We start from the raw sequence: 6,000 nt of genomic DNA on the forward strand, positions 1-6,000 counted from the left end.
TCAATTGTATATTTTTTGGCTTCAAGAATAAAATTATATTTAAATTCCCAATATTTTAATGTTTCACTAGAGCACAGCAGACTATGCATTTTTAATACATAGAACATATTTTTCGTTAAATTCATAATTTTCTTCCAATTACCAATATGGCAGCAATACCATGTTCAATAGTGGTTTACAGAGATAAACTAAAGTCTTAAACGTGGTTCTCTGAAACATGTCAGTGTGATTTTAACATAAAAACCTATAAATAAAAGTTTGATACGTGCAGTATGCGGTGCTTTAATTCTAAGCTTGTGGTGTTTGAGGCCCTGGGGCACGATAGGGTTCAATGTGTACGTTGGCGAAATAGCTGGGAGATGCGTACTCTGTACTAAATTTCTCATGTGAAACATGCTTTATTTTAAGGGGGCTAAACAAGTAAACACCATCTTTCTGCAAAGTGCATAACATTTTAAAGCAGTCCATCCCTTAGACGTTGTATCTTTTGATAACGGGTACTGTCTGCCTTACAGAATGAGGCCGTTTAGATGGAGATTAGGGTTAGTTACTTAGCCAGGTTAGGAAAAGGAAGGGATGGAATGCCTAAAAATAATGGGCCTCCTCTTACCAGGGAGGCAGAGGTGGCATACGCCGAGGCTTCAGCCAAAACATCCTAAGCTATATCATCGCATGAAACAAACAAGACATACCGATTCCCTCATTGTTACTATTCTGGACCATCAACCTCCTTGGTCCAGGGGAGATTAGGGTTCTCCAACACTAGAATAGTTAGAGAAGACAACCCAAGATATTTCATTCTCAATGTTGAAAATTGCATTAATGTGGTGAATGTCGCAGACTGCCTACAGGTTTCTCTTACCACAGTTTGCTCACTCTCTCCATCTCTGATCAAGCACCGATGATTTCGGCTGCTACAAATGAATGGACGCTTACTCCTTACATCTGCTCCATATTTGCCTTTTAGAAATTAGATCTCGGACATGGCAGCTGGATGCAGGGAATGGACTGATTGGTCATTCAACCTCCATAAGACAAATTTAAAGATCCTTACAGGAAATTGAGTGGAACACCCAAACCGACATTCACCATTAAAGAGTAGATTTGGATAGCAAGTTATTTATACTTTCTTTGGTAATAGGAACATCTGGGAGCTAATTCCCTATATGTAGAAACTAAAACCCATTGAAACTTTTTTTTTTTCTTCATTTGTCAGATGCAAGAAAATCAAACACAGGCCATTGTAATATTTTATTTTCCATCCTCTTTATTGAATAAAAGTAAAGTTGGAGAGTTTTCCAAAGGCTGGCATCGGAAATGTCACAATCCATTACCGTTACAGTGATTCGACTGAAGCATTCCTAAAATGACTGGCCGGGAGGGAAAACGAGCAGTTCCTGGTTAGCAGTGACATGCTGGCTGCAACGAGATTGAATTTGCATTACTCAAAACCCATTTAGTCAAATTGCGGAAAGTGGAGACTTTAACCCTTTCACTGACATACGATCACGCAAAGACTCAGTCCACTGAGGTCTAGCGGCGGGGTATGCAGCACAGCTGCTCAAATATCACTGCTGGCTTATTTTGTTTTAGGAAGGAAAAGCATTATTTATTATATCTACATGTTTAAAACAACCCCATATTTTTTCTAGCCCACTAGGGTAGCAAGTGCAATATTATGATTTTACGTTAGAAATATGTCAGTTACTCGTGCTTATTTTTTTGTACAGGCACCGTTGTAGAAGGAATCCTACTACAAATCGCTTCACAATAAGCATAATGACAAACCAACCCACCACAACATCTTAAATTATTTATTGCATATTGATTTATATAGCGCCGTCATACTCTGCTGTTTTGTCCAAGATGGCTACCTTTATACTACAGTAGTTCTAACCGTGTTTTATGTATAGATCAAAATAACTGCAATTGTGTCAAGTATAATGCCATCTTTTTAGATAAATCCAACCTTTCTGGAATCATTTGACTCCTTTTATTTAGAAGAGACTAGCACTCTAATATCCAGGATTCAATAATATAAATTGATACTGATGTGGCCCCAGCAACTAAAAAAAAGTGATTGATTTAATCAATGTGAAATGAAACATACCGCAATGAGGGTTATTTATCTAGCCATGCAATGCTTAGTCCCTCTCCGAAAATACTTTCAGCATATAGGATTCCCATGTGCCTCGTCTCCATGGGTGGCCACATTTTCTTACTTAAACTGCAAGCATCGGGCAGGCAGCTTAAGCAGTAATTGCAAGTGGAATATTTAATTAGATCTCGCCGAGATGAATTGATCTCATCAGATCGAACGAGTTGGTGTTAATTATTGTAAACATCTTACGATGGCTTTGCTACAGTCAAATTATTCCACCAGCAGGAACATGAAGCCCTCCATGCATTCTTATGTCTTCAATTAGCCGCCGCTGTATTTAGAAAACCCTAGAAGAGCTATCCTTGGAGCAGTCATTCAAACCCTCTGGATTTAGCCGTGACGTGGGGGCCAAATTACTTATTATTTCTGCATGCGAAAAGGCAAATTCTCATTTAAAATTAACTTTAGGCATTAGGGAAACTTGACTTTGATCATTCATTAAGCTGGAGGAATGTTCTCATTTTTTTCCTTCCCCAAAATAGTCTTGACGTAAAGCTATTATGTCAGACAAAGCAGGTCACTAAGCGCATTTAAACCAAAACATCAGGACAAGCTGCTAAAACTTTATCAACCCAATATTCTTGTTCCCCCCCCCCCCGTGACTTGAGGAACCTGTTCTAGGTGCATGTTAAATTATTCAATCATGATAGTCCCCAAACACCATAAAAATCATGACAGCAAAACAAAAACAAAAAACAAAAAAAAAACACACGTAATATAATCCAATAGCATTGAATAGTCTCTTTAGGACCACAGAATGACCACAGATTAATGAAATGGAATCATGGACTATTTGTTATTCTGCTGGGATCCATGAGGTTTACTCTTAGGAATTTAAAACAAAAATGAAAAAAATAAGTACAAATTCAGAATATATATGCATTAAGAGTGCTATAATATGATTGGTTTATAAGAAAAGATTACACTTTACAGACAAAAAAGTAATGAGCAACCACGCACCAGTTACTCTACCCTATGCCTTGCATTTGCTACAACATTACTTTTTTCATCCTCAACTCATTATAAATGTAGTTATACTAACATGTCAATTGTAGCAAGGCTAAAACTTGGAGTAATTTAAACATACAAAGTGAACACGCAAAGAGGCTCCAAGATTTAATGAGCAGTCCCTACAGACTTCACAGCAAGACCCATTGGTTAAATTATCTTTGTAAATATGACAAATGCCATGTTAGTCCTTTAGGGTAATTACTCTGTTCATTTGGACTGAGCCAAGTTTCATAGCTATCATGTGGATTTTAAATATATAAATTTTAATTATAATATTAGGTGGCTATGTGGATAAAACATTTTTTGTGAAGGCCATGCCTCTGGAGTTTGGCGCATCAGGGGAATTTAAAATGAAACCTGGATGGCAGCAAACATTTAGTTTTAATATGACACGGATGGTAATAATCCAGCATCTTATTTACTAACATGACTTATCAGATGCAATGGATCCTGTGCTGCTCTGAATGAAATCTAATGGTACGTTCAAACGGGTTTTAAACTGAATATAGGCACAAATTTAAATCCAAATCACAAGACAATACAGTGATTAATCTAAATAAAAAAAAATAGTATTCTAAAAACAATTGAAAAAAAAATGATGCTAAGATTCTGGTATTTTCTTACACTGCACATGCAATATCCATTTTCCATCATTTATTCTCTAGTCTGTGATGTCCAGGAATTTTAAATATAGTCACACTAGACGTTTAAAAAGACAGAACTAGTTACCTTTTTGATTCACGGGAATGTCCATAAACCGTAATAAAAACAAACATGTTTCTACTGATATGTTTGGCTTGGCAGATTGGAAAGTTCATGCGTGGAGCTAATAGCACATTTCGGATGAGTCACTGACCGCATGTTAATTTATCTAAAAAAACTGGAATATAGATCTGTGGAATGCACAGAACCATCTTTCACATTAATATAGTAGAGTATTAAATTATTATCCATGGTATATCACTGATGTTTACAGCGTCCCCTCACCTATTAAACATTTATAGTCTAGAAACTAGATATAAAAGAATTGGTTAAAATCCATTAAATACGTTATTTTCCACGTATAATTTCAAAATACTACATAGTTTAGGTTTGGGGTATTATAACATTTGTAATAAAACCATAAACCCGTTTTATTAAAAAAAAAAAAAAAAAAATCAAGATGGGTTGATTTGCAGAACTGGGCTATACAAATGTGGAAGGTCTGTGCCCCATAGCTTTACTTTTTACACTAAAGCCACCTTTTCACCAGGCATTAGATATTCCCATAAAAGACCCATTATCTCAGTGTTGGGCTGTAAGCCAGCATTGCCGTTGTGCTTCACTTTAGATTCCATCTGAACCCATCATCGTCCTGTAGCATCTCTTCGGAGTACACTTTTTCAGTCTGTTTTTAAAGCAAGCATCTCCTGAAACATTTGGCAGTGACGTGAATTTCCCAACAGCGCTGTCATTATAAAGGATTGTCTTTCTGTAACTAGTCTTTCACTCGTGGCTGTTGCTCAAGAACAAATTAAAATGGACATTTTTGGCAATAAACATTACATTAAGCCTGGACATTACTGCAAGCTCATATTTGAAAACTGATATGCGGTGTTTCTGCCGCATGCGAGACCCCACACATGGCAATAAAAGCTATGTAAAATAAACCCACGTCACTGCTTTTCCATTCAGTTAAAGGAGCCTTCTTCAGCTAAAAAAGAAAGTAGGCTGCGTTTTGCATAATGGATGTTTGTATTTACACGACTTCCAGGCGAGCAGGAATTCCTTTAGCCTTGTTTACTTTCAACGTCCAAATCAGTTAGCCATGTCATGGTCAATGTTGGTCCCAGCCCCAAAGTACTGGGCACATGGTTGGCTTTTTTGCATTATTAACCAACAACGTGAGATGCATACGAGATCTGTTGATCTATACGAGGCTGATTAACCCATAAGATTTGTATATTCAAATGGACATGGTGTTGGAGAACCTTCAAATTCGGTAAAGCAACCTTCACGCTCAAACTATTGAACAGTATCACCAATGTTTATATATATATATATACTAATAATTAGTAATACATTGCTATTAATAAGTTAAACAAAGGTTTACACAGTAAAGAAGAAAAGCTTAATCCGCCTGGGGCAGGTAATATTGTGAACCAAGTTCCAATAGCTCTATGCGTAAACACATCACGCAGTTGTAAACTCTTCGTTAATACATTGATTTGTATTTTTCAACAGTGGGTCATCGGTGTTGGTGGAAAAGGCTTCTGTATAAGCATACCTGGCAGCAATTTAGTGATGTATGGGAGCCCCCAAAAAGTCACTTAGTGCCATCAACAAAATAAATTATTAAACACCTAAGTTCTGTATAGTGTGTATATAACACATGAGATCACTTTGTGGACGATAGCCCTAAATCTTTTTACTGGCGCTACAAACATGTTGAGAACGCCCTGATAGTAGCCATGATAGTATGCCTCAATGTGCAAAACAATAAACCGAAATTACACATTCATTTACACTTTGTACCCCACTTAGTTAGAATCACTATGTAATTCGGTGGGGGAGGGGGGGTGTGAATGTACACGATTCTTGAAAAAAATGTTTATTGTTGATGCTTTTAACAAAAGAATGAACAGCTTTGATTTGTTCCAAAAATGAAATCAGCAGAAGAGAGAAATGTTCTTATGTGACTTTTGTTTGAAAAAATGTAAATGTGTATGAGTAATCTGATGACCTCTCTGCCTAGTGTTTAATGAAGTTAAAGTCTGTTTATAATAAAAAGGAGGGACATTTTTTCATTGTTCTAAATGGAACAAGAGCTCCATTTCCATAACAACCTT

This window comes from Spea bombifrons, chromosome 10 (genome assembly GCF_027358695.1).
Source record: "Spea bombifrons isolate aSpeBom1 chromosome 10, aSpeBom1.2.pri, whole genome shotgun sequence".
Classification (NCBI taxonomy): domain Eukaryota; kingdom Metazoa; phylum Chordata; class Amphibia; order Anura; family Pelobatidae; genus Spea; species Spea bombifrons.